The sequence below is a fragment of the Mastigoproctus giganteus genome, chromosome 10, assembly GCF_048544385.1.
Source record: "Mastigoproctus giganteus isolate SK-2022 chromosome 10, ASM4854438v1, whole genome shotgun sequence".
NCBI classification, from domain to species: domain Eukaryota; kingdom Metazoa; phylum Arthropoda; class Arachnida; order Uropygi; family Thelyphonidae; genus Mastigoproctus; species Mastigoproctus giganteus.
The window spans coordinates 108,020,988-108,034,740 of NC_143584.1; the positions used below are offsets into that span (position 1 = coordinate 108,020,988).

At 37.5% G+C, this 13,753-nt stretch overlaps 1 protein-coding gene across 4 annotated transcripts in view; it reads right to left on the minus strand.

The window, feature by feature from the left end:
• Pex5 (peroxisomal biogenesis factor 5) overlaps positions 1 to 13,753 on the minus strand; it is a 321,598-nt gene that overhangs the window by 62,825 nt on the left and 245,020 nt on the right. The window lies entirely within an intron of this gene.

Here is a 13,753-nt window from a genome sequence, read left to right on the forward strand (position 1 = left end):
TAGTATAATAAATTTACACATAACCAAGATATCTAGGAGTAATGACTTCAATAAGTGGATGTGAGGTATGTTGCATTGAAGAGCTATGTTCACATTTTCAAATTTTGGCATCACATTTAAAACAACAAGGCAAATTGTGTTACTCAAGTCACATGAGAGAAACATAAACATAATTTCTGCACAAGTGAGGATAACACATCAAAAATTGCTTTCACCATTCACCAGAAGTTTGTGACTCGGAAATTCTTTTCTTGGGGAGTTCATTAATTTGGCTTCTTTCAAAACTTCATTTGGTTGATGAACTAGAGTTGGATAAGTATGTGGCACTCAATATTAATCATTTGTACTTTTCAATTTGGTAATTAAGAAGTGGTGAGAAAAGGTCACATGGCTTTTCTCACCACTTCTTCCCTCTTCTTTAAACAGAACTGTCAAAAGGTTGCCACTGCTCTACTAGTCTAGTTAACACTTAACCAAAGACAGCCAATGTGTACATGCTTCAAAGTCTTTTTTTACTACAGGGGCATGCATCAGTTGAAATTGTTTAAATCTGTTTTTCCTTTTAGTACCTCTCTCTCTCTCTCTCTCTATGTAAATGTCTACTAAATATTCATACACTTTCACAGAAAGGCATATTCCTTTTCAGCAGACAATAAGATGACAAGGATAGCCTATTCACTTAACCACTAAGTGCTCAATCGCCTCTTTTAATACTCTCACTACTCCAGTTTTTAGGCCTACTATAACAGGCACATTATCATAAGGGACAGTTTTTTAAAGGAATTCCACATGCTTTCAGGTTGCTCAGAAGATGCGTAATAGTACTGTACCCTGTAGAGTCACCTTCCAATGCCAGCACCGGGAGCAAACCACTTTCGATTTAACATTTTTTATTATGAAAATGTTGCCACAATGAAACATAACTTGGGATCTTTTGTTTACTGCCATCAGTAAATCAGTTAAGACAGAAAATCAAAAATGACCCCTTTTTCAGAACCATCACTACCTCTTTTTTCCATATCCATGAAATTTCATTAACAATGCTTGTGTATTTTATTGTATATTTTGTCCTCACATAGCCACATATTTTTGCTATTTCATCATCAGGAAACAATATTTCTGCATTTTATCCTTATGCTTATTTGTTTGCAAATGTCATTAAATTTCCAGATTCTTGAAATTGAAAAAAATCACATCTATATACAGTACGCAAGGCAAATATGCTACCTTTTTTTTTTTTTTCAGATTTCATAATACATGGAAAATCTTATATATATGTCTTCTGAAATTTTATATCATATACCACATGGGCTCACATCTGGTGAGTATGAGCTTGGCACACCCAGGGTCCTGAGCAGGATATCATCATCATTCTCTTTCTTGGTGATTCCCTTCTACTTCTGACTCACTCTCTCCCTCCTCAAGGTAACTCAGAAGTTTTTTTTTTTTTTGGCTGGTGCAGCATAAGTCTCAGACTTCCTTGTGCCATATGACTATATATAATAAATAATAAATGACTATAAATAATAATAATAATATTTTTTTGATTTCTTACTGGAAGATATTGTTAATTAGCTGTGTTGCAGCATGCACAGTGCAGAGAAAAAGGCTATTATTCTGTGTTTCTATTTTGAAACGTAGACTAGCATTTGACAGTCAATTCATTAATGAAAATAAATAGAAATTTACAAAATATTTTAAAAATTCCAATTTTAATGTAGTTTTATTTTTTTGAAAAAAGAAAAAGCCAAAAAAAAAAAAAACTGCTTTTGCAAAAATACATAGAAACTCTTTTTAATCAACTATATTGCAATGGTGAAACAGAGAAGAGATCAAATCACAATGACAGAATGATGTAATTACAGCATGTGTCAATCAGATATAACCATGAAATTTAAAAAAACACATAGGACAGTAAGTAAAATCCCTTTCTAAGGATTTTATGAATCCATGGCGTGTAAGTGATGGATGTATATAGGAAAAGGCCCAATGAAATGTTTGATAAATTAGACTGCATCATACCTAGTGGCATATCTTGGAAATCAGCAGCACTGTCCCCATAATTAAAACAGACAGCAGCACAAAAAGAAAAGTCTATTACAAAGTTAGAGCACCTATGATTTGGCAAATCTAAAGGCATGAGCCCACACAATGAACCATCGCATCCAGGAAAGGACGGAACTGTCTGTCTCTATGGTAAATGGGATGTGAGGAAAAAGGGAATTAAGATAATGGAGAATTGTTGGTAATAAATTAGACTGCATCATACCTAGTGGCATATCTTGGAAATCAGCAGCACTGACCCCATAATTAAAACAGACAGCAGCACAAAAAGAAAAGTCTATTACAAAGTTAGAGCACCTATGATTTGGCAAATCTAAAGGCATGAGCCCACACAATGAACCATCGCATCCAGGAAAGGAAGGAACTGTCTGTCTCTATGGTAAATGGGATGTGAGGAAAAAGGGAATTAAGATAATGGAGAATTGTTGGTCCTGTTCCCCCCCCCCCATGAATTACCACAAACACATCATCAGTATAGTGCCACTAGAGCTGGATCGCAACAGCCAAGTTTTAAAAATATTAACTTTGCAGCAATGTAGCAACGTTGACTATGATGGAGCTAACAGAGACACCCATAGTTGTACCCTGACTTGCTATGACTGAACATCTTCATGATTCTGAGACACAAATTCAAAGCTGTAAAAATATTCCCTACAGAATGAGGTCCTTTCCCCCAACACTCTATCCTTATTTAGGGGCCATCTAGAATACTCAGTGGCTTGTTGGAGAGAAAAAATAAATGGGGAAACTACATTGAATGAAACCATGACCTTATCTTTGAAAATATTAAAATCTCTAATATCCTTAATAATCCTCAAATTTTCTAAAGTAATTCTGCTAAGTTCTTGTTTGTTTGTTTGGGGATTTATTAGGTGCATTGGCATCTGTGGCCATAGTATGCACCAGATAAATTCTTTCCAGTAACTTTAGTAGCTTAATATTAAATTCATTAATGGATAAAGTTTTGGTAACAGTTTCTGTAATACGTTATTAATTTAAATTCTGTGATATATTGTACATTTAATTTTTGCAATTTTTTTGAAGTTCAAATATTACATAAATAATGGTTGTTACAAACTCCTCTTTCAATATAAAGTCTAAGAACATCATGACCCTGATGGAAATACCTGTGGGCATTTCAGTTATGAGTTCATTGCTTGTTTAGCCAGTGGCATGTATTCAAGGATTGGTCTAATAGAAAAACCAAGCTCAATGATGATTCTTTTCTTTGCACCCAATGTAAGGAGCGTACCAATCTCAAATTAAAATTTGATATGTTACGAGAAGAATTTGAGTCACTGAAGAAATGGGTGCTTGCCCTAGAAACAACTGTAACTGGGAGATAAATCAGGGACTCAAATATTTTATGACCTGCCAAGTGATGCATCCCCAATAAAGATCCCAGAACAGAATATTCAAGTGTATACTGCTCTAGCTGAAGGATATTTAGTTTTATTGGGAGATTCTATCATTAGGGAAATAGGTAACATTTTTTGTCATAAGATAGGTGAACAAGAACCAGGGTGTGTTTACCAAAATCAAAGCAATGGCAGTGTTACAGATTGTTAGATTTTAAGGGTGGTAAAGAGAGAATTATTATTCATGGGGGGGGGGGGAATTAACAGTATTAAAAGAACAACAACCTGACCTTTTGTTGGATAAATACAGGACCATGATGAAAAAATTTCACACGCTAGGTCTGAAAGTATATGTGTCAGCAATTCTGTCCAGATATGACAGGAGGGATTGTATGCTGAAAGCCATGTAGATTAACACAAGGATTGTGGGACTCTGAAAGGCTCTGCAGAAAAATTTTAATCAATGAGGCCTGCCCTAGTAGGTAGAAGGAAGTTATTTTATGTAGAGACGATTCATTTGGACAAAGATGATGAAAGAGATTTTGCTAGTATCACTGAGTCCCTAAGGGGTCAGACAAACTGCTAATTAGGGGGAGAAGGGTATCAAAGACGTGTTTAACTGATGATATTGGTCAAAGTAATGCTTACACACATCTCAAGAATTCTTGTCTGTTGCTGCAACAGCTACAGCTGATGTTGGCAAGATGTCGTTGTTGTTGTTATTTGATTTTTAGGAGCATTAGCAACTAAGACCATATTGCTTTGGGATATGTGGTCGTCATTCCCTGACCTTTCCGCATCCTCCGTATTTGGTGGTCACGGGCTCGAACCCCAGTCTAATCAAGAAGCGTGTGCTACGCACTGCTATTCCTGCCCACCTGGCTATGGAGTTGCCGCAAGATGTTGTGGGTGTGGCAACAATTCAAATGAATGAGAAAACAAAGCTAGGGAAATAAGCCTAAATAACTATGAAGGGTGCATCAAGGTGTAGAAGAATACTTAGTCTTAACTCTGTCTATAGTAACGTCAGGAGTGTTTGTCAACAAAACGAGTGAATTTAAAGTCCTGGTTAGGACAACTAATACTGACAAAACAGGGGTAACAGAAATGTGGTGACATCCAGAAATTGGGGATGATGTGTTCCATTATGGTGTGTACAGCCACTCCTTGACTTACGTAAGGGTTGTGTTCCATGGAACTCTATGTAAGTCAAATTTTATGTAAGTCGGAATTTCCCTAAATGCTTATGCAGCACTCGCAACTATGCACGCTGAATTTAATTGAAGCAAAAAAGAAATGTTCGAGGAACATGTAAATAGAATTATTTATTCAGTTTTTTTTATCTCATACACAGGAAAAATTACAGAAGTATACAAAATTACAAAAATTCCAAATTTATAAAATTAAAAAAAGAGAGAGGAGACAGGCATAATGTCAGCAAGTTATACCTTTCAAGCACTGTTGCCAGAATTAACAACTCTTCAGCTGACAAGTACACTGTTGCGGAAGTTGAGGGCTCTGTGGAGATCTAGAAGGGTTTTTTTCCAACACATCACAAAATTTCTCTGCAGCTGCAGAATCAACACTGGCCACTTCACTGCATATTTTAATGTTTTGGAAACCAGCGCGATACTTGAACCTATTAAACCACCCATTGCTTGCCACAAACTTGGCTTGGGATTTGCTGTACTTATCCTTAATGTCTTCATAAATACTTCTTGCTTTTGCTTGAATGGACATTAGACTCGGAGGCACTCGCTTCTGAATCTGATTTTCCATCCATATTATTAATAGCATTTCCATCTTCGATATAGCATCTAAACACTGTTGATCCTTTAACATGTTCTTTTATACGTGCACTGTCCTTTAAAATAGTATTCACTGTTGAAGCAGTGAGACCTAATTCCCATGAAATAGGTGACCTAATTTGTCAACTAATTCCTGTGAAATAGATGACAAACTTTGTCCTGCTTCATACTTCTTAATCATCTTCATTTTTAAATCAATTTTGTTTTGTTTCCTAGCTCTGCCACCACTTTCACTTTCCGTTAGTCGCTTTTCCTTCACCATTGTAATAGGTAAATAGGAATGAAGAGAAGATTCTGAAAATTTATTTTCGTAATTACCGTAACGTAAAAACCCACAGAATTCCAGTTATCAGTATTATCACAAATGCAATAGGATTGAGTTTACTACCCATTTATAATATATTGCACTAACAGAAAAGCCCAATACACCCGAAAGTACAAATTGTTTTTATTGTTTTATGGTTGTGACCTTCAGTAATGTGTTTTAGAAAAATATCACAAAGCCGTTCAAAATTGATTCTTATAATGGAACATATGATAACGATGGAAGTGTAGTGCAATTTCCATTATAAAAAGGACCTTTTAGAGAGATGAATAGCTTAGTTATATAGCGAAACTTTCAGCTTCTGGGGTCTTGGAAAATTACCAAATAAATAAAAAAGAAAATGTGTTATTGGGTTCAAGATGTTGACGTTGCAATACCTCCATTTACCGGCAAAAACTGGCTGGTAAAGTAGAATTTCTGTAAGTCGAGTATTACATAAGATAGGCAGTACCTGTATAATGTAATTAGAAAGATAGAAAAATGGGGTCATGCTTCTTATCAAAAGTATCCTGAAAAGAGCTTTTGCTGAGTCAGAAGTTACTTCTGCCAGCATAGAATCAGTGTGGTATGAGTTAGTTGGAAGAAAACAGATAATGAGTAATCCGCAGACCAGAAGACTGTGAAAGGTATGATGAGAGTCGCTATGTGCAGATGGAATGGGCAAGCAAACGTAAATATCTAATTATGGATCACTTCAATGTGCCCCAAACTGATTGGAATAGTAATAGTATTTGCCATATAGCATAGGAAGCCACAAACCTTTTCTGCACAGGTAAAAAAAAAAGAAAAAAGTAGATAAGAAAATACAAATTACGTGTTTCCCTCCTCACACAAAGTAACTATCCAACTGACCTCTGAATTTATTCAAATGTTAGCTTCAACTACCTGTGAAGGCAACTTATTCTATCAATCAATGACTTGTTGACTAAAAGGAAACCTTCCTACAATCTAGTCTAAACCTCTCCCCCTGTAATTTGAATTTATGGTCCCTAGTTCTGGATTTCTTTGTAACAGTGAAAATTCCACCTTCATTCATTTTACAAACCCCCTCTCAGAGCCTTATAAATCTTAATCAGCTCACATCTCTGAGGTGTCTGGTTGCCAAGTTCTGTAGTCCATATAATCAGAATCTTTTCTCGTATGGTTGCCCTTTTACCAATCTCACCATGTGAGTTACCCATCTTTGGACCCTTTCAAGAAGCTCAATGTCTTTTTTCAGATGAGTCCCCATACTTGAATGCAGTATTCCAAATGTGGTCATATAATTGCCTTATTCAATGGGACTACGTCCTCCATATCTCTACATGATAATATTTGATAAATCATAGATAGGACACCATGGGCTTTCCTCACTGCCAGTTTACACTGCTCAGAAAACTTCATATCTGCCTGTATTAACTTCCAGATCCCTTTCTTCCTCTACTGTTTTTAATTCAACCCCGCAAAGTGATACTTTATTTTGGGGGTGCTATTCCCCAAGTGTAAGACCTTGCATTTTGCCACATTAAAACACTGCTGCCACTTTTCTGAACATTTTTGGTCTGTTCAAATCATCCTGAAGGAGCACTGCTTGGCATTGAACATTTTTGAAGTCGGTTCAAGCCATTCTGAAGGAGTGCTGCTTGGAACTGAGCATTAACAACTCTACCAATCTTTACACTACCTGCAAATTTTGACATCATGGCTGCTATCCCTTCATCAATGTCGTTTATGAAAATCAGAAAGAACAATGGTCCAAGAACTGATCCTTGGGGATCAATCAGAAAGAACAATGGTCCAAGAACTGATCCTTGGGGAAATCCCACTCCTGACACTACACCAATAGGAAGATACCCATTATTTACAACCCTCTACCTTCTGTCCTGAAGCAACTTAGCAATCCATCTTAGAATCTATGTATGCATAATGTATGTAACATTATGCAATAGAAAGCACATACCTTGCACTACTTTTCCACATCATCACCGAGTTAGTGTAAACACTTCTCGGAACGTGTGACTAAACGTTCGATTCTCTGATGATAGAAATCCACTCCTTGGTGGATTTCTATATCTTGGTGGATAGAAATCCACCTCCCATCCAAAACTTTGGAGAAAGTGTCATGTTGTGCGTGCATTGTGTGGCATGAATGAGAACAACACCCTTGCTTAACTTTCCAGGCCTCTTGTTTCTCATGGTTGTTTGCAAAGACCAAAATGTTTGGCCGTATGAGGCAGCATTAATTGTTGTGCCTTTTGCTATAAATTCCATGTAAACTCCTTCGCAGTCGAAAAACAGTGGCCATGACCTTTCCTGCTGATGGTGAAACTTTGAATTTCTTCCATACAGGTGATGTTATGTCTCCATTCCATAGACGTTCTCTTCGTTTCTAGGATGAAATGGTGCACCCACATTTCATCGCCAGTGATGATGCAGCGTAAGAAGCCGTGGCCTTCCACAGAAGGCTAGAGAAGACAAAAAAAAAATGTCAACCATTGTGTTCATCTGTCAGTGAATGAGGAACCCATTGTGCACACAATTTGCAATAGTCAAGATGTTCACGGACAATGGAATGAACACTGCCTATCGAAATATCAAACTCCTTTGTCATTTCTGCGACTGTCAGTCTTCGATTATTGCGAATCATTTCATCAACCTGCATCAAGCCTGCACTGGTCAATGTTGATGGCCTTCCTTTTCGATCAGCATCCATCAATTCTGTGCAACAACTTTTAAACTCCTGGCACCAGTTCACTATGGCTGGACGTGACATTGCATTTTCCCCATACACCGCCGTTATTTCACGATGGATCTTGGAAAAATTCAGATGTTTCACCCACAAAAATCATACTGTTCCATGTACCTCGAACTTGGAGTAACATTCTAGCTGATGTGCCATTACGAATGCTAGCTCCTACACAACTGTTACCACTATGTCAACAAAACTCATCTACCAGGGGGCATGCGATATGAACTGCATTCCGTGCAGCCGCCACATTTATTGCGCAATTATACCAAAAGATAGCAGCTGGTGGAACTTATTTTTTGAATGCACCTCGCACAAGTTTATCCGTAATAGAACAACACAGTCAGGATGTCAAGAGTATGCTTGTGCTGTGTTTGTTCCCACTCTTGATTTTTAAATTTGATAGCGACAATTTGAACTTATTCATTGTGCAGAAAGTTGGCATAATTCTAGATTTATAGTTTAGCAACATTTGTAGTGTTTATTGCAATTATTTTTGAGTGTTGTGTTAAAAAAAAATTGCTAGTTAATGTTGCAGTGGCACTGGTAAAATGGCAGCCATTGCAATAACAGCAGTGGTTGATTATATATTAGTCCCATAAACTGAAAAGTGGGAATTGTGTTACAAGAAGATAATAGAGTTATTTAAGGAAGATTTTGGAATTATATATATAGCTGTGGGTGAGAAAAGTGGATAAATATAGTAAGGTAAGCTCTGTATTTGTCCTTGAAATTGGGTTAATATACAGAGATTGTTAGAATACTCATAAAAAGTTAATATCTATAACTTTAAATATAAAATTACAACATTAGAACAAAAGTTTTTTTTGTCTAATGAAACTCAAAGTAACGAAATTTTCAGGGAATTTAATTATGGATAAATGGACGGATCTAGAGGCTGTGGCTACAGCTTTATTGATTAAGAATCAAAAGCTAACTGCTGTCAATTCTGAAGTTAATTTAAGGGTAATTTGATGGAAAGAATTATTCAAACTTTTTCAATGACGGCATGAACTAAAACAAAGTATGGATATCAACAGCAGTTTAGCAAAGATCCAGAGCATGATGGACTAGAGGGTGTAGATTCTATTTTCCCATGTTCTTACGCTGTTTTTGGTAAAGCAAGAATGGTTGAACAGCCTAGCAATGATGATAATGCAATTTCAGTATTCTCCCATATGCACGGGGAAGCAGTGCATAAATATTCCATACAATGAAGAAACTGGTAAAAACTAGTAAAAATGTTATAATATTCAGGGAAACTGAGAAGAGTGATTTAAAAATGAGTATTAATGTTCAAATGGTAGTAACCAATACATTAAAAAAATTAGTTTAGATCTATAAAAGTTAAGTTTTTCATAGATTTAAGTCGATCAGTAAGAAACCATGGAGTAACATTATAAACGGCTTCTAAGTCTTATCTAGTTAATATTTCTACCTCTGATTCATTGGCGTCATATTGGTATATGGGAGAATACAGAAATTGCATCATCATTGGGAGTCATCATGGAACAAAAATACATCAAATATGTGGGAAGTAAACATTGGTAAAAGTGAGTTTACATGGACTAGATGACATGTCTTATCAAGATACCATGCATGAATATAAAGACAGTGGATGCCAGATGAAAAGAACTTTCTTGAACATTACAGTGTTACATGATTTAGTTGAATTATAATATATCCTGTATACCTTGTATATCTTGTATTCAGAGGTGGAAGTGATTCTTGCACTGCTTCTATTGAAATGAGCAGAAGCCTGAAAAACAAGATGCAGGATATTTCAGAGACTGCTGGGAGTCATTGCGGTACAAGTAAACACATGGGTTGCGTTAGGGTAGCTAAGAATAGAAACAGATGCATGTATACTTGCGTGTACACCAATGCTAGAAGTTTGGTAAATAAATTTGATGAATTTGAGGTATTGCTCAAAACATCAAAGGCAGATATTTTTGGGATATCAGAGACGTGGTGTCACACAGATATAAGTAATGCGGAACTGGAATTTGGGGAATACAATGTGTATAGAAAGGATAGACAGGACAGGAGGGGAGGAGGGGTAATGCTATTAGTTAAGAAACACATAAAGTCCAAGGAAGTGAAGCCAGTCGACATCGATGGACAGGGCAGTGTCGAGTCAGTTTGGTGTGACATAAGCATAGGGAAATCAAAATTGAGAGTAGGAGTGTGCTATAGGCCTAATGACTCTGATGAGTATAATAAGATATTGTACAGGGAAATAGAGTGGGCCAGTAAATCAGAGAGTCTTATAATGGGGGATTTTAATTTCCCAGATATTGACTGGAATTTGTGGGTTGGTCACTCGCATACTAGAAAGGCTTTTGTGGATTTATTGGATGATTGTTTTCTACATCAGCATGTTCGTGAGGCAACAAGAGGGAGCAATACTGTTGATCTGATTATCAGTAGTGATTCTTCATGCATTAAGAATCTGCAGATAAAGGAACCACTAGGTGGCAGTGATCACAGTGTGCTGAAGTGGGATTTACTCAAAGAGGTAACTACCATCGGGGTAAAGGGAAGGGTTATTGCTTTCGTAAAGGCGACTACGATGGACTGAGACAGTATTTAAATTCTATACAGTGGGACCAACTGATAATGTTACCAACAGCAAATTCAAAATGGGAAGCATTCAAAGAACTTATCTTGGAAGCTACTAGGCTTTACATACCAACTAAGAAATATTGTTCAAGGTCTAAATGGATGTCAGATGAACTAATGAGACATATGGCAGAGAAGAAAAATGCATGGGATACATACAAATTAACACGTGACACAGAAGCCTATGATAGATATAAGTTGGTCTGTAACCAAGTCACAAAGGAGATTAGGCAGGCAAAGGCAGACTACGGAAAATACTTGGCAAAGGATGCAAAGAAAAACAGAAAAGAGTTCCTTACATAATTAAACTCAAGAAGGAAAGGGATGAATCAGATTGGTCCACTGGATATTGATGGTTCAACAGTTGAGGATCCTGCTCAGGTGGCTAACAATCTAAACGAGTATTTTGCATCTACATTCACGCATGAGGAGTTATTCAGGAGGGAGATTGATGTAGGTAAAGTAAACATTGGCAGTGAGCTGGATGATTTTGTAATAACTGAGAGGAAAGTGGAGGAGAGATTGTTGAGGATAAACATAAAAAAGGCACCTGGGGTGGATGGGATCTATCCAGTTATATTAAAGGAGGCAGCAAAGGAAGTGAGCAAACCCCTAGCCATAATTATGAGAGCTTCTTTGGAGTCAGGGGAGGTACCCATAGACTGGAGATGTGCAAATGTAACCCCAATTCACAAAGGAGGATCAAAGGCTGACACAAGTAACTATAGACCTGTTAGTTTAACTTCTGTTCCAGGTAAATTAATGGAGGCACTGGTTAAAGAAGCACTGCAGGATCATCTAGACAAGAATTCAGTTATAGCTCAGACGCAGCATGGTTTTGTTAAGGGCAGGTCTTGTCTGACCAATTTGATTGGATACTATGATGTAGTCACAAAAGAACTGGATGCAGGGAATAACTTTGATATTATATTTGGATCTTAGAAAGGCTTTTGATACTGTTGCACATGGAAGACTGCTGCACAAATTGGAGCAGTGTGGCATTGGAGGCAAATTGCTGCTATGGATAAGGGGATGGTTGAGTGGCAGAAGACAGAGAGTGGTAATCAATGGACACTGCTCAACGTGGACTAATGTTATTAGTGGAGTTCCTCAGGGTTCAGTGTTGGGTCCGTTGTTGTTTTCAGTGTTTATGAATGATATTGATGATGGGATATCAAGTTTAATGTCCAAGTTTGCAGATGATACAAAGGTTGGCAGGGTTGTTAAGGACACCACTGACGCTATGCTGCTGCAACAGGATCTGGTAAGGTTGAACAGATGGGCTGAGAGGTGGCAAATGAAGTTTAACATTGACAAATGTAAAGTACTACATATGGGAAACAGTAACCCCAGAGCAACGTATCAACTCTGCGGTACTACACTGACAGTGGTGGAGAATGAAAAGGACCTGGGGGTAATTGTGCAGTCAGATATGAAGTTCTCTGAGCAGTGCAGACGAGCTGCAAGAGTAGCTCATGGTGTCTTGTCAATGATATACAGGAATTTTTCTAGCAGGGATAAGCAGGTGATTATTCCCTTGTATAAGGCAATGGTTAGGCCACATCTTGAGTACTGTATACAGGTCTGGAGGCCTCAAGAAGGATGTCGAGCTGCTGGAACGGGTACAGAGAAGGGCAACAAGATTAGTGAATGGAACAAAGGGTTGCTCTTACGAAGAAAGGCTTAAGTTTTGTAAATTACAGAGTCTGGAGACTAGGCACCGGCGAGGTGATCTGATAGAGGTGTATAAGGCTTTGAATGGTTTGAGCATGCTCAATGCCAATGGGATTCTTCATCTTGCTCAGAATAAACACCTCAGAGGGCATAAATTCAAATTGAGGAAGGACGGATGTCGGACAGATGTGCAGAAATTTGCCTTTGGCCAGCGGGTGGTTGGTTGGTGGAACCGACTTCCATCACTTGTTGTTGAAGTTGATAGCCTAAACAAATTTAAAGCTCAACTGGACAGGTATTTCGAACGAACGGAGGGGTGAAATGGGAGTGGTGTGTGTGTTTTTTTTTTTTTTTTTTGGCTGATGCTGAATAAGCTTGCTTTCTTGCATCATATGCCTCTACTAATGCTAATCTCATATACCTTGTAACTTAAGTGTCTTGTATTCTAAGTAATCATACCCTTTATTATTTTGATATTACTGATATTGGGGCACTATCTTAATGCATAGATTAAATGCTAGTACCTTATGTTCTGTCAGTATAAGGTGAAAAGTCGGAGCTAGTCTGACACACTCAAATGTTTTTGTTAGGAATGTTTATGTTGTAGTAAGATCATGTAAGTAGAAAGGCTAAATTAGTCGACTGTTTTTGTAAAGAAAGGAAGCATGGGTAAGATTCACGAGGACACACTCAATCTCCCATAGACAGAATTTTGGATGCAGAATTTTTAATTCCACATCCAAAAATTCTAATGGCGAGTTGGGGAAAGTGTTAGCCCAAGAGTTTTTACTTTCCCTGGAAGTATAACCTATCCATAGTAATACCCAGTTATCAATATTGTAAGGGAGCAGCTTGAGTTGTGTAACTGTGGGTATCTATTGCCAGCTGAAAGAATAGAGAGAATATGCCCATCATAGCTAGACAAAGTTTGTAACCCAGGGAACGTGAAAACCTCTCACTCTAACTAGGTTATACAAATTTTATCTCCATATCTAATAAGGAGTAAGGCAAAGTCTCCCTGGTCCCTACAAGATCCAGAAATGAATTAATTAATGTGTAAAGGGAAAGGAATGCAGGAGCCTAGCTCCTCATGATACATAAGGTATCTTATGGCCGGGGTAACAGAATGGAAATCGTGGGAGGTTGACAAGAAGGGAAGCCAGCGTGAGAAAGAGAG